The following is a 23193-nucleotide window of genomic DNA, read 5'->3' as shown; positions in this document are numbered from 1 at the left end:
AAGCTTTTGGAATCGCAAGCAAAACTTTAGGATTCGCAAACAAAGCTTTTTGATTCGCAAACAAATCTTTTGGATTTGCAAACAAAACTTTTGGGTTTGCAAACAAAACTTTTGGATTCCCATTAATATTTTTTTTGTCACATTAATTTATCTTACAATAAAACATTTTTTCATTGCAGTGTCGATAGTTTTGCTCTCAAATCTATTTTTTGATTGCAGTGTGGAAAGTTTTGCTTTCAAACCTATTTTTTGATTGCAGTGTGGAAAGTTTTGCTCTCAAACCTATTATTTTTGATTGCATAATAAAGACACAAATCTACCTCCATATATAACCCTTAATGAGAATAATCAAAACGTCCTCCGCCAACACTCCTGCATACGTCACATAACAAGAGAGAGTCTGCAGTGCGAAATCTTGCTATTGATCCACAAGGCACAAGCTTTCCATTCGTAGGAACAAACAGTCTACTACCGGCCAATCCTTGATGCCTACGTAGTACGGATTATCAATTTGTAGGGATTCCTAATTCTTGGATATTTTAGCAAAAAATATCAGACAGAGCCTCCGCCTAAATAAGAATTTAAATGAAACCTCATGCTTTTAGATCGGTCTTCCCGAGGGCGTTATCTTAACCCTTATATAAAATAAACCACTAGTTTACATTCATCATACCAGAGGCAGGCAACTATGTCCACTTATCCCCTCTTTAGCGGAATAGTTTTAGTGCTAATCGCCTCCAAAGGTCCGGGTCAGATCCTAATTGCATGTGTTTATCTATTTTCCAAATTCCGGATCCCGTCAGAGGGTCAGAATGGCAAGATAGTCATTTAAAAAAAAACATAACTTACCAGTCTGATGATCTCATATTGGGATCCTGCCTACAACGCCATTTGATGAAGAGAAAGTTCTCTCACGGACACGTCGGACAGCGAAATATTTGATTTAATCTTAAGGCATGATCATGGGAAAAGTACTGGCTGCAAAGGTTACCAAGAAGTTCGAGAACACATTTGCAGAGACAATAGGTGAACAAGATTCTTATAGGCAAACGTTTTCATTGTGGGTAGGGAGTGGGAGTGACCTTAGGCCAAGTAAATTTGTAATATAATAGGTGGATATTGGACATGTCTGCAGGTCTGTAAGACATGGCTGTAAGCAGTTTACACAACAAAGAAGTCAGTAGATTGGCCTGATTTCAATACCAGACTGGCTGGCTCCAGTGGAGGAAGGGATGTGTTTTAAGATACAGGGAGAATGAATACAGTTCCTTCTAATGTAATAATTATATAAACAAGGTTAATATAATTTGTATGTGATTGTATATTTATACTTATGATTGATATTTCCACGACAGTGTTGAATAATTTTTTTCTTTCAAAAAATGCAGTTCTTTTCCAATATACTATAGGCCTATCTCTGCCTTTCTTACTCTTCCTTCCTTTGATTCCATAAAGCTTGAATAAACAGAGTATTGCTGCTTGACGTTCTGCATTTCCCTTCCTGCCTTCCTTCTGAGGTTTGCGCAACATGGGTGACTGCAAACAACCAATTCAGTTTGTGGAGGACAGGAGTGTCCTATCAATGCTTAACCAGTAGGTGACTCGGTGGGCCTGTCTGCCATTGAGAGAGTACTCAGGCGATATATTCAGACGCTGTGTGAGCTGGAACTTTTTTCTCACCGATGCTTAAATTAGTCTCTACTACTGGGCCATTTCCAAGGCTTTTTCGACATCCGGATGAAGCGAAACCGGCGCCTCGGCTACTCCAGCCCCTGACAGAACTTAGTCACAACCGTGCAACAGAGACGCATTCTAGTCACGTTGTCGACTCTTTGTCGTTGTCAAATTTGAACTCATGCCTTCTTAAAGGTTGTGGGATTTTTTTGAATCATTGAGCGAGTAATAAAAATATTTGGCAGTCTGATTGAACAAAGTTGATTGAGCCAGTTAGGAAAACGGACGACAACAGACAGGTTGTGAAAAGTATGAATATTCAAACAATCCTTTTTCATTTGAGCACGGCTGAGAACTCGCTCACTCTCAACAAACTTCCCCTTGTGTTTAAGGTATCACTACTGGTCACCAAAGGTGTCCTCTGTCTAGGGAGCCCAAGTGACGTACAGAGTGTGGAAGGTCATTCATGAACTCCGTCATTTCAATGTGTAACTAAACCACTTGTCACTTGTATGAAATATGATTTCTGAAAAACCAATAGCTGGAAAGAAATGGCTGGTCTTGGAGACGCTCAGCTTAGAGGAACTCGACAAACTACTGGCGGATGTCACCTACACCATCCCTGTGTACCACGGAGACCTGGGTACTCTATGACTTTAAAGTTATGCATGGGTTAAATAATGTAATTTAAAGATAAATACTGAACAGATGCCCAGGTTTAAAAATAGAATGTTAATGTGATGTTCTCATTTTGCACTCAAAGCCTTCCAATATTACAGTGGATTATGTAATGTGTGTCAAATCTTATTTAGGCTGGAAGTTTTTAATTAGTTCACTTTTCGTTTGAGCATCATGAAGCTTTGTTCCCAATCGCCATTCGGCAACCATCCAAACCTGTGCTTTTCGACATGGGAACAAGCATAACAACTAAAGTTTTTCCTAGATTAGCAAGGCTGAATCTCCTTCTACTTTTGCATAAATTAAAAATAAATGTTGTTTCAATTCAGCAGGCAAAATATTTTGCATAAATTACATGTTTCTGGCTTTGAGGTATCAGATGAATTGGACAGCAGTGCTTCGTGTTGGCAGCTATTGTGACATGGGCAGCAGGTCAGTTATAAATATTCCCTTTTTGAATATGCCATAAAAATTGTCTGCTCTTCCACCATCAGAAAAACACTATAAAAATGAGAAATCATCCAGTTGTCGTATTGTCACTGGTGCGAGGACTTGTAGTTCCGTAATGGGGCACATATCACTTTCCTCCATTCACAATATTATCCAAATATGACCTGCCTGGACCTGGATTCATTATTATCACCTCACTTTTTCTGTTTATTATTTTAGTTTTCTGTTATATGCTCCCCCAAGAGTACAAGACGTTTTGGATGTACACCGGGAGTGCTCCTGCTACTTTATTATTCTCCTTTATGTAGCAGTAGACACTCAATGAAGTGCGCATAGCAGCCGGTAGGGGGAACGCTACATAAAGGTGGCAGGTCTCCCTGGTGCTCTCTCTCTCTGCACTCAATAGAGTGGCGAAGTCACGCCCCTTCCGGTAGGGCTCATGGGACCTATGAGATCGAAAAATATGAATGGGTGTCAATGGAGAGAAAATAATTATTTTCTGGTCCCGGTCTTTATATGCCCTGGATTACACATATGTTGTTTGTGGATTTAAAGGATAATTTTTCATGCAAAGAGTTCGACCGTTTATTGTGCAATTGTTCAGATAAAGGCTGTAGAGAAAACACAACGAGAGAGACTACACGGCTCGTATGTGACGTCACGCTACCTGCGACTGGCGTGGAGAAGACCGACAATCTTCCCATCGGCATAACTGAAACTCTGCACGTGCCCCGACTTAAAATGGTTTTCACCTCTTTCGATGCTTTTATCCTCCCCTTGGAAAAAGCGGTGAAGTGGGGCAGAGAGATCGCCATCTCTGTGCCGAGTTCCAAGGGCGGGTGTGGTGACGTATATCATATGCGTCGAGAGCAGCGAAGAGCTGTAGTTCACAAAGCGGCCTCACATAAAACCTAAAATTATCAAACTTCTTCACGAACATTTTTAGTTTTCTTTGCATGAAAAATTATCATTTAAATCCACAAACAACATATGTGTAATCCAGGGCATATAAAGACTGGGACCAGAAAATAATTATTTTCTCTCCATTGACACCCATTCATATTTTTCGATCTCATAGGTCCCATGAGCCCTACCGGAAGGGGCGTGACTTCGCCACTATTGCATGCATGACTTCCGGTCCGAAGTGTTGTCTCGCGGCAGGTAAGGTGGTACGCTGCTGCTTTGTTTCCGAGATCCTATTGAGGTTGTTGTTGATTCTTGGGTGCATTTGCTTTGCTGCAGAGCGCTTGAGCTGCTGTGACCCGCTATTAGCGTGCGCTACTCCCGTTGGCCTGCGTTGGTAAGTGTCCTCTTGGTCTGCACAATCTGATTAAATATTAGCGCTAACAATGTTTCGGTTGTAGGTACCGCATGTAGCTGTAGGCTCCTCCCCCTGTTATCGTCAGTGTGCCGCCGATCGAGTCAATAGGTATAGTGTGTTTTAATTCAGCATTGGGCCCATACGGTCATTTTAATAATAAACATTTTTACCAATTTTATACATTCTGTTTTTAGATGAGGGACGGCTACTGAGCAACCTGAACGGCTGAACCCTGCTGCTTTGTCTTATATTTCGTCTGCGGTTTCAATTACAGCGCCGTCCGCTGTTGTGTTTACAGCTTTGTTTGCTGTCCTTGTTTATAGCGCTGTTTGTTGCCTGTTGCCTACAGCGTTGCAACGGATTTGGCGTTGTGTTACCACGACCGGAAACCGTTACAGCCATTTTCACTGCCATAAGTGTGCCGCCTTGGCCATTGGGTTTGCTTTGAATATAGTTTGTTTATCTGCTTTCTTTTCTGTTTTTGGGCGAAGGATATTTTGTTTGGATTGATTGTTTGCCCCGTTTTGGTTTCGCATTAGTTTTGTTTCATTGTGTTTGATTCTTGTCTGTTTTACTTTACAGAGGTCTGTGGTGGTGGCGGTGTCCCTTTTCTTCCTGTGTGCTGTGCTTCCCTGGGATTTGTGTTTGTGTGTGTGATTATCACTTACCCGGGTGATTTATATTATTTGGACCCTTCCCTTCGCTAGTCCCCCCATTCACATCATTCTCCGCCTTAACAGTTTATTGTGTGTTTATTCCATTGGAGTAATTAAATAAAATATATATTGTTAAAACTATGAACCACGTCTCCTGCCATTAGAGTCAACTTACTTGCGTGTCTTAAATTAAATCTTTGGGTGAAAGTCCCAAGGTGGCGTTGTCTGCAACCTCCTGAACACGGGCTGTGCTTGGTGTGGTCCCTAACGTCACCTCGCCGCCGTGCTCCCCGCCCGCTTTTCCCCTCGCCCTGCCACATTTACATCCAATAATTGTTGTTTTGTTTTTTTCTCTATAGAATTCTTCATGGATGGTCTTGGCCAATTGATGGTTGCTTCGTGTGGCCATGTTTCCATTGGCCATCAGCCGAGAGGGGCCAATGCTCAATATGGTCGGTTCAGACACCCCGGGAAGGATGATGTGCAGTTTAAAATACAGCTGCACTACAACAAAAACCATCTACAATGTATCCACTACGGATAGGAAGAATCCCGACAGATCCATTCGCTATAAGAGAAGGTCATCTTCAAGTACTATGTACGGTTTCCCTTAACAACCTCTATTGGCTTGAGTGGTTGCTACAGTAATAGATTGATCCTTTTCAGGGTTAGGGTAAGGGTATATATATATTTTTTTTTTTTTTTTGCGCAAGAATAATTTTTTCGCCGGTGAAATAGCGACATCGCCATAGAACCGCCCACAAAGCTACATGCGCTTCGCGCTTCTCACTTGCGTTTCAGACCGTTAAAATAGGGCCCATAGTGTGAAGAGTCTGCAGAGTTGTCTTCAGGGCTTTAATAACAAGATTGTCATGAACATTCTTATATATATTCAAATGTGTGCTACCCATTCAATAAATATTTAGATGTTCGTGATTTTAATGAATCCTACAATATTCTAATATTTCGACATGGATGTAAATATTTTATTTTCATAAGTTAATGGCCCGAACCAGAGTTTTAATGGGATTCTAATAAATGGCGGATGAAAAGACAAGTGCATGGAAAGTTGTTTTACTTGACTGCAGTGTCTTGCTACTGAACACGATTGATAAAGGTCTATCATTAATGGGCAAGACCCATACAGTAGTTTCGGTTACGTGTTGGAGGTTTAAAATTAGATTCAAAAGGGATTGGACTTTACACACAAACCAGTCAATATGCATTTGTGGATCTCGTAGAGTTTTGTCCAATGTGTGCTGCATATTTTCTGTAAAATGTGTCTACATGCATAGCAAACACCTCTAGATAGTGAAATGCAGATTTAACAGCTGCCTTTTCGCTGTCTTGGTCTGAATAGAAGAGGTAAAATTTGAAATGGACGGAAAAAGCCTCATTTACGCGATCAGGTGCTAGTCTACTGTGGCCCCTGCTGAGGGACTCTACTCTACAAAATTAACAATAAAGCAAAAATACTACAAAATATATGAATAAACTAATATAATCAATATATTAACAATAAAGACCTTTATAGGCAATATATTAACATAAAAATATATATTGGTCTTTGATTTATATTTTTATAGATATAATACAATACGGGTCTGTGAACTGCTCATTGATGATATGCCATAGCTCCACTCCTAGCAGACCCCCAACACCAATCAGAAATTATTCCTTTCCCCTGTGACACAACTCTCCATTCAAGGCACCTTTCCAATTGGATTTCTTATCTAACCATTTTCAATACTACCTATCTATCTATAAGGATAACAATGACCCAACCTGCAATTATTTTGTTACCCCCCATGTTGCTGTAGCACAGGGACGCGGGAAGTCAGTCCGAGGGGGGGGGGGCTGAGAGAGAGTCTATATCAGGGGTCTTCAATTAAAATTGAACAAGGTCCAGTTACTAAAAATTCTTTCCAAGAAAGGTCCGAACCTACCACGTCCTAATAGCCTTCTTTTGTCAAATACAATCAACATGGCATATTACCTTATAATTTCAGATGTATTTATTTTCAATTTCCAAATAGCTTACTTTTAACAATGAAAAACTAGTAAGACAAAGTAACGCATATTAACATTTCAAGTAAACAAAACAGGTACATTAGGCCTGCAATTCAAGTAAACATAAAAAGTGCATAAGGCCTACATGTCAAATAAACACAAAAAGAGCATTAGGCCTTCGTTTCAAGTAAGCAAAACAGTGTCTCAAGTGGTGTTGGACCCAACAGGTCCTCACAGATCTCTTTCTTGTCTTGATGAAATAATCGCACATAAACCAAAAGCTGGGCATTATCCGTTACATCTGAAGACTCATCAATGGCTAAGGATGGGGCACTCTGAACAGCCGCATGAAGCTGTGACAGTGCGTCATCTGATAACATTTCGGATTTTCTGGTTGTCGTTGCAGCTCACATTGGGATTTGCTTTATTTTTTCACACATTTCATCCCTTTGTTTACCTTCAAGTAACGTCTCGGCAGCGGCGTTCAAGCACTCCTTCACAACAGTCGTGTCACTGAAAGTTTTTTTATGTTACCCCATAATCCATGCAATCTTAAGTGAGCATTCATTTGCACGTTGCTGGCCTGTAAATGAGTGTGTGAAGACACGCGTAGACCTCTCATACTGAGCTCTCAGCTGACTTCTGGGGATACTTTTCCTCGAAGGATCTGTGTTTGGATTCGTAATGCCGCTTAATGTTCCCGCTTTTTATCAGCGCTACGGTTTCAACACATAAAAGACACAACAAAAGTTTTGCACTGCCTTGCGGGAGAATGAACAAGTATTGGTCAGTCCATTCATCTTTAAAATGTCTGTTTTCGGGGTCAACTTTCCTTATTTTCAAGCAAGCTATTTTCTCATTCCAAATCGCTCTTCCGGTAAACAAAAAATTTGATTGGCTATTTTTTGAGTGACTCTATTACGCACATGCCGTGACAGACGGAGGGAGGGGGGGGGAGTTCGGTGAGTGCATGATCTTCGCTCTGTGAAGATCATTGCTTTTTGTTTTTATGCTGTACTACAGACTATTCTGCCTTTCAATTTGTATTTCAGTGAGAAATGATTTTGCTAACATAATCATGCTTTGTATAGTGAAAGCATAAAGAAAAGAAAAAAAAAAAAGATATTCTTATCTTATTTTTTTAAATTGGTCATGGGCGCGGTCCGCCGTTTGGAGATGCCTGGTCTATATAATGACGTCATAATAAATGCTGTGCAACATCCATTGTTTACAGAGACGAGATGACGGGTGACGTCACATTCAGGGCTCCGCTCTGATAAACACTCTACTGGTGTGTAAAAAGACTAACTCTGCCAACTAACCACTGTTATTCACAAACGTTACAAGTAAACAATGTGGAAATTAGAGTCAACTCGGCTGATACTGTGCTGAATTTCACACACTAACAACATGCCGACAAGCTGTTGCGGTCTGGGATTATGCAGCGTTATAACAAGGATTCAGGAGGTTATTTCTAAAGGTTTTGTCGCGGCAATTTCTCTATCAGATATTGCGTCTAAGCAGATGAGATATTTAGATGCAAAAAAGCACACAATACTGTTGACAATTAATGATCATATATATTTGTAATAAAAGTACGAACAAAGATACATCACAACATGCATCAACAAACAACATAACAGGCAAACATTACAATAATCTGAGGCCTCAGATGGGAGCTTCTCTTTGCGTGTTACTTCATTCTCTGAAGGTACGCTGGGGAGAAGTCCACTGAGTGTTTGAATCAATGAGTTCTTATTCACTTCGGTTGGCTTCTGGAGGGGGTGTGTCCCCCAATAAACCAAAAGCCTTTGTTTACCAGATGGTAATCTTTTCTATTGAAGCCCCCCCCCCAATGCCATTTGAGGGGTCGGCGGCCGTGCCATGTAACCCTTTGGCTTCGTTTGACGCTAGCCAGGGGGTCGAGGAACAGGCCCATACATCAAAGCATTGCTTGAAAGCTGATTTACAACACACGAAAAGATAGCAAGAGGCAGGCAATAAAACGCATCACACGACCCTAGAAGGTTCACACTTTAGATGACCCATAAGGAGAGGAGAAGGCAGGCAATATATGCATCACACAAAATAGTAAGTTCATAGATAGACCAAAAACGTAACAACATGTAGATTTTCCATCACAGTTTACAAAGGAAAGTGACAATAAAAGAAAGCCTTCATTTTCATCCAGAGTTACGAGTTGTCGGATATGAGGAAAGTGACAGTTTCTCCGTCAAGTGAACCGTCCGTCTTTGCTCTTTTTTTGCCAACCAGTTTACGTGCGGGATTCCAGAATTAAAACGATAACATTCAACGTGTCTATTAATATCTAGCCAGCAACATTTTACACCCGTTTTAGAGTTTTTTTGTGCACTACAACAGATGTTGAACACCAACATGCTTATGCAGGGTGTCCGCGGAGGTCTTAAAAGTCTTAAAAAGTCTTAAATTCATTTTTCTAAATTTAAGGCCTTAAAAAGTCTTAAATTCGTCTAAAATGTCATATGCTGGTCTTAAATTTATAACTCGGAGGTCTTAAATTTGTCGGGGCAGGGTAATTAAATTTTTATTTTTCTCGCGGGACTTTTCGGGAAGGAGATGTACGAGGGGCTACTTTCTTGCTAGCTGCATATATAAACGGATGTCTGCGCGCTTGCTAGCTAGTCTGCAACAATGGGTAAATGCAAGTTCAACGTCAGTTGGCTGGAAGACGTCCGTTTCCGAGGTTGGCTAGCGTCCGTTGCCAACCCAGAACAGGCCAGATGCATTCCGTGCAAAAGTAGCCTACATTCAAGCTCGGCACCATGGGGATTAAGGCTGTCGTCAGCCATATGCAGAGCCAAAAACATAAAACCTCTGCCAGGAACCACACACAGACCCCAGCCATTTCTACGTTTTGCATCTCTGCCCCGGCGCCACCGCCGCAGACGGTCCGCGCTGCTAGCACTGACCTGAGGGTAGCATTTGGTGCGACACCAACACTGAAAGCGGAGGTGTTGTGGATTCTAAACACAGTGGTCTAGCACCAGTCATACAACTCGAATGAGGGGATAGGAGATCTCTTCGGTTTGATGTTCCCTGACTCTCAAATCGCGAGCACCTTTACTGCTGGAAGGGACAAAACGGCGTATATAACTCGCTTCGGACCAGCGCCTTTCATCCGAAACGAGCGAATCTGCAGCGTCAACAAGGCTGATTTTGTTTTGATATTTGAGACGTTGAACCACGCCACTAAAAGCAAGCAACTTGACGTGCACGTCCGATATTGGGTCGGAGATCGAGTGCATTCCCGGTACTTGGGCTCGCAATTCATGGGGCCCCACATATATGGGGGTAAAAGGGATGATGATACATAATATTTTGTAGACAATATGCAGAATCTTTTCACTTACGAATTAACACGGTTGGCTATTTTTGCCAGCACGCCACCCTAGCCATATTATGGGCAACCGTGTTCCCCTTGGCTGTGATTTGAACTTTGAATTCCTCGTAGGAGTTCATAATAATACATTGCTCGACTTGGATGAAATACAACGCTCTTGCGCGATTTATTTTGCATAAGGGTGATTCAAATGACGCGAGAAACGCCCCTTTTATGTGAACGCGCATTGAACCTAAAGCGGAAAACCTGGTTCAATTAATTGAATCTAAAGTGAGCGTTGTGGTACCATTTAACTGTGATTGCGAGTTGCGGCTCTGTCGAGCCAGGTTTTCCCAAGAAAGCCTGGGTATGTTCAACGAGGTTCGTGGTATACCCCCCAGGTCTTACTGAAGGCATTTATTTAATGGTGAAAATATTATGAATAAGTGAAGTGGCGTAAATATCGACGGTGCAACCGGTGCAGCTGCCCGGGGGCCCAGACGCTGTCACCCCCCTCTCAACAACTTACAACTTGGGTGCACCATAAATACGTGCTGGTGCACCCAAATTAAAAATTTAGGCGCACCAGTGCACCCAAGGAAAAAGTTTGTCCGGAGCCCTGGAGTATCACTTTATGTTCAATAAACAGACAGAAAGTAAAATTGAATGAGTCTCATTGAGTGACACACATGCTATGCTTGGGTTGTAATACAGCGGGATCCCCCCCGCCATCGCGGGTTTAAGGTCTTAAATTTCATTCAAGGTGGTATTAAAAAGGTCTTAAAAAGTCTTAAATTTGACTTGCTGAAACCTGCAGATACCCTGTTATGTGAAATCAGCATAGTACCATATTCAGCTATGAACAGTTCTGCGTTGTGCGTCATAGCCTACGTCAGCCTACACAGACAATGTTCTAAATAAAATGAAATGATAATATGATAAATATCATAAAAAGTGGATGTCAATAATTTAGTGAAAAATCATGTTGTATGATCAAATTATACTAAAAAAAAAGTATTGATTTGTTCAGAAAACTTTCTCACTTGCAGTTATAGCCAGGGGCCGCCAGGGGAGGGTGCTGCAGCACCCTAAGCACCCCCACTTCCCGCATCCCTGCTGTAGCATTTCTATGTTGCTTCAAATGCACTTTGTCCTCTTTGTCTTTGTAATTCAATGCTATGTCGTCTCATGAGATCGTAATTTCACTAGTTCACATTCTGTCACTCTGCGCAGACCAGTCTGGCTATGATCCTGTATAAAGCATTTCCAATATATATATTTTCATGTTAGCATTCGAGAACAGGGGCTTTAAGGGTGCACTCACACTAGGCCATCTGGCCGTGGCCGTTGGCCGTTTTCACACCTAACCGTGCGCAACTGGCCCCATCGTTCTCTGGCCTGCACTCACACTAGGCCATCTGGCGGTGGCCGTTGGCCGTCGCAACTGTGGCCTGGCCACGGTAGGCTCTTGTACATACGTCATCACGTCGTAAGTAACACGTCATCACCAAGCGTCCGCTGCATGGACCATAATAAAGTCTGCCGCCAGTCAGAGTTGAACAACAATGGACAACAACACAGAGAACACAGTTCACACTTTGCTGAGTCTGTTGCTTATTTGGAGCCGTTCTCAGATAGAGACCACTCTCACTGCTGATTTTTTCGAGTACGCAAACAAGCGTAAACATCGCTTGACGCCATGTTCACCGTTAAATGGGAAAGAAGGCTCGTCGCCTTTATTATGTCCATGGTCGTTGCATGGACTATACGTCATCCAGCTCAGATTGCGTAGCCGTACGTGTGCGCGTATCGGCTCATTAGCATCTGTACCGCGGCGGCCCGTACCGTAGCAGCACACCTTGCCCAAGTGGCCAAGTTGGCCTGGCCTGGCCAGACTGGCCAAACTCACACTAGCAGATTTGAGCACGGTTAGGTGTGAAAACGGCCACGGCCAGATGGCCTAGTGTGAGTGCACCCTAAGTTTGCACAAAACAAAAACAATAACATCAGGAAACTTTAGCAATCAACGTTTCATCTAAAATAGACTGTATAACATTGTTAAAAGATTAAAAGAAATCGGAAAGGATGCTTTTTCACATAATATGTTGTTGCTTCACTTCCGACTGCATTTGGCAAGAGCGAAGAGAGCATGACTGGAGATGTTGAACAACGTAAGGCAGTGAACATATTTTGAAAAGTACTGCTATCCAGTCAAGGCCAGACTGATATTCATTGTGATGTGCAAAGATCAGGAAGGTCTCATGAGGCCCTGACAGTCAGGGGAACCTCGCTCCACTAAGGGCACCTCTGGCAGCTTCCCCAGGGGGACTCTTTTAAGTTGGTAACAATGCAGGCCTCGGAAACTGCCTAGCGATCCCCCGCCACATGCTGGCCTTGCTAACCACTCCCCCTGTTCCCTATCACCACCACTACCACCACCAAGCAACATGCACCCACCATAAGCCCTCAGTCCGCTCATCCTCTGAGATGCGTCCAGGCATCTGCTTTCTAAATGTCGAGAACCCCGCCCCTAAATAGGCTGTCAAAAATGCCTGTTCTTGCATCTGATTGGCCCAGTTAGTTCGGGATCTCTTATAGTAAGGCAGAGATGTGTTTGGATTTGGGTTGTTTATGTATATGTGTCAAATGGGAGAGGCATGGCACTGAATTGCACGTGTCTGTGCCAGAGCCTCTCAAAGTCCCCGCTCATCTGAGGGGGAAACTAACACAATGTGAACTGGGTTTCGGTCTCCTCTGTATTACTGTTCTTCTGGTGGGCCTTGTTTTGTGTGTTTGGAGAATGAATACCATAGGTGGGCTCGCCTAACAGAAACAGAAATTGATAAGTGTGCTTGGTTTCCAAATGGCCTGTCCCAACAGTGTTCTGACTCCCTCCCGTTCCCCGATGCTCGTGATAGGCAGTTCAAGGACCCCTTTGCCGTAGAGGCTGATGTAAGTCAGACATCGTGGGGGAGAAGTCCAAATTGCAGGCACCAGAGCTTGAGCTTTCCTGGCAGTAGGGTCTTGTTGATGTTTCCAGATTGTTGGTGATGTCCTGCCTTATTTGCTGCACTTGGTCTTTGTCACTGAGGCTTGCGTCGTACCATCTTCCCAGGCTTTTGACGGGTTGCTCAGACACCGTTGGTATTGGGTCGACACCAATGCAGAACTTCACGTTTTTAAGCTTTCCCTTGGCTATTGAGATGCTTCGTGACTTGCTCGGCTTGATTTTCATCTGGGCCCACTTGATGTTCTCCTGCAGTTTTCCAAGAAGCCGCCTGGTTCATTCTGCAGTAGTGGTCAGAGTGGTAATGTCATCCATGTATGTTTGGATAGGTTGAAGGCAGATCCCGTTCTTAGCTTGCTCGGCCCCCAGCACACACCTTGAGGCACTGATGATGACCACCATGGCCATTGTGAAGGCCAGGGGTGAGATTGGTATATTGGCACCCCCTCTGGCTGCGGGCGCACCTGCTCGTTGGAAGGTGCCGTGCACAGACGGAATGAATCCCCCACTGAAGTCCGTAGGGTCATGATACAATACAACACCCCCCCCCCCGCCACGACTATGAAAATAAACGGGTGACGTCACGAACACTGGTTCGTCATTTAAAAGAATAAAAAATATTAGCCTTGCCCCACCTGTTTTTTACATGTAGGAACGCCACTGTGGGGAACTGATCCAAAGGCATTGGATCAGTGCCTTTCCATGTATGCAGTACACAAGCAAGCATGCTCTTTTGGCAATTCTGCCCCACAATCCTCTGTGAAGCAAAAGATATGTCACATCGAGTGAGCCTGCAAAAGTTGATGGGTGGCGCTACAGGTGTGCTAATCAGTGAAATCACCCAATAGTATGCCCGATCGTATGCATATTCTGTGCAACAGTACATGGGGTTTATGGGGGGTATGGGATTTAAAACGCATCCATATTCTCTCACCAGGTGAGGACTTTCATTTTGTATGTTTGTGAACATGTACATGTGTGATTCGATGTATGCTTGTGTCCCAGTTTACTCTTGCATGCCTGCATATGTGAGCCTATTCGAGGATAACCCACAAATTGATCAATCAAACCTCTCCCCCTCTCTCTCTCCCCCTCCCTCTCTCCCTATCTCTCTTTGTTCTCTCTCTTTGTTCTCTCGCTCTTTGTTCTCTTTTTCTTTAATCTCTTTCTCTCTCTGTTCTCCCTCACTTTATCATGAATGGGAACTATACAAGAGACAAACAAAAGCTTGATTTTCGAGTTGAACCGGCATTGGATAGAGGCACTCATGTAATTTGATACTTCCCCCCAGGGGTGGACTGGGACAAAAATTCAGCCCTGGCATTTTCTGTCCAGACCAGCCCACTACATTATCAGCACTAGGGGTGGGACGAGACGAACGGGAAGAACCCTGTATGTACTTTATTAAAACAATTTAATCAAGTACATACATCCGAATAGTACAGCACTGCAAATAGCAGTTGTTGCTTTTTTTTGTATTTGTTTTTCAAGTTTGTGTCTCTTGTGCTGCTGACAAGAAAGGTATGAAACCTGAACAGGAAGTTAACAGACATCCTGTGGTCGCTGCATCTCAAACCCCCATATCTACATATCTACAAAACCCTTGTTAAATATCACACTTGATCCAATGCTAAATTCTCTCTTGCAGTTTTTAGTCTGTGAATGTGAAAATCTTTTGGTGTAAGCCCAGCATTAGTTAAAACCAGACTCGGACAATAATAACAAAATATCCTGACAAATAATCTAAATAGAAACATATTACAGACAGTAGCAGCATTAGAGCTGAAACTCATTTGTTTCAACTGTGACTCAGTCATTGTGAAACCATAAATAGAGAATTGAATGTTTTTTATCTGTAGCTGCGAGAAAAAGTCTAAGACATGAATTACAGGTCTGAACAGATACGCATTCTCATATTAGACATTAGACTTTTTCACACAGCTATAGATAAAAAAAAAATATATAAATTCTCTATTTATGGTTATATTTATATTGCCCTACTTCCTCGTCCGCAGCCAGCCAGCTACACTCCTCACCAAATTCATGACCGGCAAGAAACAGCAAACAGAACTTGTACTCAGTATCTGTGTACTGAGTGACAAGTATATGTAGCCATGTAGACTTTTTGTGACGTAGTGACACTTAGTGAACAAATTTATCTGTCATGAAGGATGACGTAAGTCTCAAAAGAGCCCCAAGACCTACCTGCATAACTGTTAATTGAACTTAAAAGAAATGCAGATGTTTGAAATTAAAATCATCAATACGAAAATCTTCAACCAGGAAATAAACATTTTTTTCAATCTGAGACGAAACATGTTGCATAGTGAACTCAGAAAGTCAAGACGAATCTCTCTCTCTCTCTCTCTCTCTCTCTCTCTCTCTCTCTCTCTCTCTCTCTCTCTCTCTCTCTCTCTCTCTCTCTCTCTCTCTCTCTCTCTCTCTCTCTCTCTCTCTCTCTCTCTCTCCATAGAAGAACTTCTATTAGGTCAGGAAAACCTGTTTAACAGGAGATGATGGTAGCAGAGAATATAAAGAGACATTTATGAATTACCAATTGTCATTTTATCACACATATAGTATGTTTCTTCACATAAACCTTTAAAAATACACATATTGCATTCCTCTCACCACATGTAATAGTCATCACCTCAGTAAACAATAAATGAATTGAAAGATTACAATAAATTCAATGGCAAATATTGCAAATTAAACGAATTATTTCCTATAGGTTTACTTGTATTTCGTGCTAAAATTCAAAGTATCTCATCTGTATTTACAATACAGCATGATTCTGCATCTCCATTTACAGCTAGTTAATCCATATCAATGTTTACTGATGCTATGGCAACAAGAGACTGCTGACGTTAGAAGCTGTTAGCTACCTTAGCTAAATCATCTGAACAATAATAACCCATAATATCACAATTCGGCATATTTAAACAAAATCAACCACAACTACCAACAGTCACAGCCAGGGCTGTAGTGGTCAAATTAGAGGTGGGTACACTATGAATTTTGTGATCAGACCGACCTCGACGCAACGCAACGCAAAGTGTTGCGACTCTGTATGGCTAGCCTGGCTACGTTCCATTATGTTATCAATTAAAGTCATATTAAATCAGTCAATGAATGTGTTTGTAGTTTATTGAAGTTATTCAAATTTCAACAGTAAAGAAAAGTATGTGTAGATTAAGAACTATATCTATGGCATGTGTGTATGTGTGTGTATTAGTATGCATGCTTTTCACAGTAGTGCCCAGAGGGCCTCCTTGTCCTCCACGTCAGGTCCTTTCTTGCAGGGGCGTGTTCTGGGGTTCATGGCTCCCCTGTTATTCACCAGCCAGGACTTCACATAAGTGTTGGATTGAACTTTGTGAGTGGTGGGCCATTCAGTTGAATAAACATCAAGGACGACACTGTGACCAAGTGCAGACTGCATCTCAGGGGGCACACTATGATGTTCATTAAGCTGAACCCCCTCTCACACTCAGCAGTGCTAACTGGAATGAGATGGTCGATATTCAGGAGTGGTGCAAGGTTTTCTGGAATGATGCTTGAGTCATCCTTAAAATCCCTATAGCCTTCAAGAATTTTTCTGTCATCAAGTCTGAACCTTTGGGCAAGTTGTTTCAACTTGGATTCCCCATACGGTTCCTGTAGGGGAACAGGCCAGTTTGCTGGGAAAATAACTTTAAAGAAAATAAATAATCAAAGAAAAATATTTATAATCTATAAAATAAAAATATTTATAAATCTTTTTATTTTTTATTGGTTTAACCGCCAACCGCCCGAATTTAATTAAAATATATATTTTTGTCGCGTCGTCCGCCCGATCCACGGTTCAGCCGCGGAGTCCACGGCTGCAACCGCCAACCTCGCATCTCCAAATTGAGGCTTTAACATAGCGACCGAGCTATAGCGAAGTTGATACGCCAAAACCGAAGTTTGATATGGATAGTAAAACTGACTGACTTTCGCTCATTTTGACATGGGCAGTACACGGATAGCATGTCACGCATTGGCCAATCTGAATTAGGGCTGTCAACGAATATTCGAAGTTCGAATATTCGTTCGAAATGTATCCAAAAACGCGAATTCGAACGTGAAAATTAATATTCGAATGTGAAAAAACACTCCCGCGGTACAAGCGCCTCTATCTGCTTTGTGAATGAGCCTCTGTCTGTTCGTGATGTCCCTCATAATATTCGAATGTGAAAAAACACTCCCGCGGTACAAGTGTAACAGACTAGTATTGTGAAGAGCGAATGTATTTTATCCCCTCGGGGTTTCCGTACTTGGATATAGGTATTCCAGCTCTCACGCTGTGACTGGGTGACTTCTGATATGTACTAAATAAACGAGACTATTTTCCCTTCCACGCTTGTGTCATTCTTGTCATATAAATATCTAAGTGCCAACGCTCGGTTACACAAGCGCCTATCTGCTTTGTGAGTGAGCCTCTGTCTGTTCGCGATGTCCCTCATAATATTCGAATGTGAAAAAACACTCCCGCGGTACAAGCGCCTAACTGCTTTGTGAATGAGCCTCTGTCTGTTTGCGATGTCCCTCGTTTTAAAGTAAGGAAATGCCCAGCAGGAAGCCGCCGCCCTATATATAGGATATATATATATCCCACTAATTTGAACCATGGTTTTGTCGCATTATTGACATATTGACGGCAACTGCGTAAAATAGGCAACCAGATATTCGAATAGTTTGAATTCGTGATTTTTTTCCAAACGAACATTCAAATGTCATTTTTTAGCAATTTTGACAGCCCTAATCTGAATGCTCGTAGTCATTTAATAGTTCGTCAAGTAAAATTGATTTATAAATCACAAAAACAACTCATGTGAATTGTTCATCTTCAGTCTTACTTTGTACTTGAGGCCTTTTTCGGGCATCTGTTGGAGTGGGAGCACTCGGAGGTCTCTTCAAAAATCGCCTGATATCCATGGCTAATTAATGACAGGAAGGCAGGCATGATAATCCACAACGCGTAGGGCCATGTGTTTACATACTTCCTGTTTACATATTTTCCTGGATCCTGATTGGTTTCACCGCCGCAGCCGCAAGGCACTGATTGGAGGGTCACAGACCATAATAGCATAGGCCTACAGCGCAGATGAAAATGATTCAGATTACAGCGTTTATTTGTTCAACAATATGAAACTTTGTCTTAGGTGTTTTAAAATAATACTAAATTTATTTCCGATTATTCCAACGGCAGAATACAAGGCACAGGGAACTTTGAGGTGCGTAAACGCCACTTAGAGGTGAGTAAACGCAATTTCCCAAATTCCAGAGGTGCGTAAACGGCGTTTACGTGCGTTTACCCTCCACTACAGCCCTGGTCACAGCCCTTCAACTCTGGGCTAATATGTTGTCACAAGTATGCAGTTAATTAGGTCACATCACATTCAATGTAAAAACGTTTTGTTTTGGACATGTCTTAAAATGTAGCCTAGCTAGCCCCAGGCTAACGTTACTTAGCATATATGCCTCCAGTCGCTCGTCTCCCGGCGCAGCAGCACCAGCTGGGGTTTTGACCCCAGCACCAAATAGGTCTGTAAAATTTGAACATTTAGCAGCTTCCACCTCCAGAGAGTCGCAGTTTTTCAGCGCCACCCGTGCGTTTCTTACGCTTATCCATTTTCAGCTCCGTCCCGACTCCCACGACTCCGGCCCATGCCATGAGGTCCAGCCCACCCTGGTTTCCGTTGTGATTGACAGCACTGTCAGGGCTCTCTGAGCCAGTCAGACCATGATTGATTGACAATGCCAAACATAGACCAATAATATGTGTCGATGCTGGCCACACACTGCTAGCCCTCGGTTGCCAATTGGCCGGCACAATTGGAGGGAATTTAGAGAGAGAGAAAAAAACAAAACATAGCGGACCGGACCGGCCCACATTGGGTCAACGGCCCACCGGGACGATGCCCGGTATGCCAGATGGCCAGTCCACCCCTGCTTCCCCCCCATTACCTGGATGTGTACAAGATCCAAAGATTTGCCAAAGTATATAAAAAACACATTGACCTCATCACTACTTTCTACCCTGTAGCAAGTAGTTTCATATTGCCGTGTGATTTCAGGCTGATTTTATTGGACCTGATGCCACACCTTGGATAATGGTGGATTAACAATACTGAGTTTTTCTGATTTTTTTGTTGGTAAATTGAGAAGAGTCCTCTGAGCCTGGGGACTTTTTCAATCTAGATACGTTAAATTCGCAGTTATGTAACATAACCCCCTTACGCATGTATGTGTCGGAGAACACATAGAAGCAGGGCGGAAGGCCCGAAACTCACTAAACTGGACCAATTTACTTGTCTGAAGCGATATATACAGTGAGCTCAGCTACAGTTCAATGCGATCATCTTACTCAAGGGGTTGGATTAGAAAGTGGGATTGTTTACATGAAGAGAGTAGAAGAGAACACAGAAAAAAACACTTCTGAGCTCACCTGCCTCTCCCGCATTTCCACCGGAGGGTGCGGGTCGGTTCAGTCTGCAAAGGTGCAGCTGGTCGCGTTTCCACCGCCAAAAATGGGCGTGATCCGTACTGAGTCGTATTGAGCTGTACTCGTCTCGCAGTACTCCTCTGTTGGGGTGATGAGACACCTGAAAGGGGTCTGGCAAGTTCGAGCTACACACACCGTTCATTGAATGGTCGACAGAATCACACTTCCGTTCGACAGGGGGATAATAACAAACAAACACATAAGATAAGATAAGATAGCTTATCTTATCTTGCAACTTAAGGTGCATTACACATACAAAAAACAAACAAGCAATTTAAGTTAAAATATGTAAAAAAAACAAGACAGAAATAACAAGACAAACATTTGGAACAAGACAGGACAGGTGAGGTGAATAAATAAATATAAAAGGCCATAAGCATATTGCACTTTAAAGAAAGTGAGGTATATGTGTTTCTTCTCATCATCTCATCTTCATCCGCTTATCCGGGGTCGGGTCGCGGGGGAGCAGCTCAAGCAGGGGGCCGCAGACTTCCCTTTCCCGGGCCACATTGACCAGCTCTGACGGGGGGATCCCGAGGCGTTCCCAGGCCAGTGTTTAGATATAATCTCTCCACCTAGTCCTGGGTCTTCCCCGAGGTCTCCTCCCCACTGGATGTGCTTGAAACACTTCCCAAGGGAGGCGCCCAGTGGGCATCCTTACCAGATGCCCGAACCACCTCAGCTGACTCCTTTCTAAGTAAAGGAGCTGCGGCTCTGATCCGAGTTCCTCACACATGGCTGAGCTTCTCACCCTATCCCTAAGGGAGACGCCAGCCACCCTTCTGAGAAAACTCATCTCGGCCGCTTGTACCCGCGATCTCGTCCTTTCGGTCATCACCCAACCCTCATGACCATAGGTGAGGATAGTAACGAAGATCGACCGGTAGATCGAGAGCTTTGCCTTGCGGCTCAGCTCTCTTTTCGTAACAACGGTGCAGTAAAGCGATCGCAATACCGCCCCCGCTGCTCCGATTCTCCGGACAATCTCACGCTCCATCGTACCCTCACTCGCGAACAAGACCCCGAGGTACTTGAACTCCTTCACTTGGGCTAAGGACTCCTTTCCTATCCGGAGTAAGCAATCCACCGGTTTCCTGCTAAGAGTCATGGCCTCAGATTTAGAGGTGCTGATCCTCATCCCAGCCACTTCACACTCGGCCGCCAGCCGATACAGTGAGTGCTGAAGGTCACAGGCCGATGATCCAATGAGGACCACATCATCTGAAGATGTGAAAACAGACCCGAAAACAGAGGTTAAACATGAAGAATAATAATAATTAATAACACTCAAAGACGCCTAAAGTGAAGGGGGGACTTCACAATCCGGGGCAAAAACCGCATTGTTCCTCTTCAATCTGAGGTTCGACGATCGGCCGAACCCTCCTTTCCAGCTCCTTGGAGTAGACTTTACCAGGGAGGCTGAGAAGTGTGATGCCCCGGTAATTGGCACACACTCTCTGGATGATGCATCACCCAAGTGGGTGCTACATATTGGTGGTGGTTAGTGAGGTCCCCCCTTCACTTTAGGCGTCTTTGAGTGTTATTAATTATTATTATTCTTCATGTTTAACCTCTGTTTTCCTTTTATTCCTAGTCTGTTTTACATAGTTTTGAATGATGACTATATGCTCTGTAAGGTGACCTTGGTTGTCTTGAAAGGCGCCTCTGAATTAAATGTATTATTATTATTATTATTATCTGCAAAAAGCAGTGATGAGATCCTCAGACCACTGAACTGCAACCCCTCCCCACCACGACTACGCCTCGATATCCTGTCCAAGTATATCACAAACAGGATTGGTGAGAAGGCGCAGCCCTGGCGGAGACCAGCACCCACTTAGTCCTAAACTGACCGAGGACGCGAACACAGCTCTCGCTTTGGGAGTACAGAGATTGGATGGCCCTGAGGAGAGACCCCCTTACCCCATACTCCCGCAGCACCTCCCACAGTTTCTCCCGGTGGACCCGGTCATACGCCTTCTCCAGATCCACAAAACACATGTAGACCGGAGGGGCATACTCCCAGGCCCCCTCCAGGATCCTTGCGAGAATGAAGAGCTGGTCCGTAGTTCCACGTCCGGGGCAAAAACCGCATTGTTCCTCTTCAATCTGAGGTTCGACGATCGGCCGAACCCTCCTTTCCAGCTCCTTGGAGTAGACTTTACCAGGGAGGCTGAGAAGTGTGATGCCCCGGTAATTGGCACACACTCTCTGGTCCCCCTTTTTGAACAGGGGAACCACCACCCCGGTTTGCCACTCCTTTGGCACTGTACCCGACTCCCACGCAATGTTTAATAGGCGTGTCAACCATGACAGCCCCTCAACACACAGAGCCTTTAGCATTTCTGGCTGGATCTCATCAATCCCTGGGGCTTTGCCACTGCGGAGATGTTTGACTACCTCAGTGACCTCCACCAGGGAAATGGACGACGAAACACCATCATCCTCGAGCTCTGCCTCCAACATAGAGGGCGTGTTATTCAGATTCAGGAGTTCCTCAAAGTGTTCCATCCAACGTCCGACGACCTCTTTAGTTGAGGTCAACAGAGTCCCATCCTTACTGTACACAGCTTGGATGGTTCCCTAATTCCCCCTCCTGAGGTGCCGGATAGTATTCCAGAAACACTTTGGTGCCGACCGAAAGTCCTTCTCCATGGCCTCTCCGAACTTCTCCCACACCCGCTGCTTAGCCTCCGACACGGCAGCAGCTGCAGCCCTTCGAGCCTGTCGGTACCCGGCAACCGAGTCAGGAGTCCTCCAGGATATCATATCCCGGAAGGCCTCCTTCTTCAATCGGACGGCTTCCCTGACCCTGTCCACCACGGTGTCCGAGGGTTACCGCCCCTTGAGGAGCCTAAGACCCTGAGGCCACAGCTAGCCGCCGCAGCTTCAGCAATGGAGGCTTTGAACACCGCCCACTCCATCTCAATGCCCCCAACCTCCACAGGAATGCCAGAAAAACTCAGCCGGAGGTGTGAGTTGAAGATACCTAGGACGGGGGCCTCCTCCAGACGTTCCCAATTCACCCGCACTACTCGTTTGGGCTTACCAGGTCTATCCGGAAATTTCCCCCATTCCCCGATCCAACTCGCCACCAAATGGTGGTCCGTTGACAGTTCCGCCCCTCTCTTAACCCGAGTGTCCAAAACATGCGGCCTCAGATCAGATCACACGATCACAAAATCGATCATCGATCTTCGGCCTAGGGTACTCTGGTGCCAGGTACACTTATGAGCACTCTTATGTTCGAACATTGTGTTCGTTATGGGTAATCCATGACTAGCACAGAAGTCCAATAACAAACGACCGCTCGGGTTTATATCAGGGAGGCCGTACCTCCCCACCAAGCCTCTCCAGGTTTCTCCATCGTTGCCCACGTGGGCGTTGAAGTCTCCCAGCAGAACTACGGAGTCCCCTACTGGAGCCCCATACAGGACTCCATTCAGGGTCTCCAAGAAGGCAGAGTACTCTGAACAGTCAGAGTTTTCCCCCCTACAACCCTTAGGC

General features: G+C 43.9%; 1 long non-coding RNA gene across 1 annotated transcript in view; it reads right to left on the bottom strand.

Moving 5' to 3' along the window:
* Positions 1–201: 201 nt before the first annotated feature.
* Positions 202–23193, bottom strand: part of LOC132473285 (uncharacterized) — an 85860-nt gene continuing 62868 nt past the window's right edge. Inside the window, exon 2 of the long non-coding RNA XR_009529305.1 lies at positions 202–334. This is a non-coding gene — a long non-coding RNA (uncharacterized LOC132473285). The remainder of the gene's footprint in view (positions 335–23193) is intronic.

Source organism: Gadus macrocephalus, chromosome 2 (assembly GCF_031168955.1).
Source record: "Gadus macrocephalus chromosome 2, ASM3116895v1".
Lineage (NCBI taxonomy): Eukaryota > Metazoa > Chordata > Actinopteri > Gadiformes > Gadidae > Gadus > Gadus macrocephalus.
This window is presented reverse-complemented; position numbering and strand designations above follow the sequence as displayed.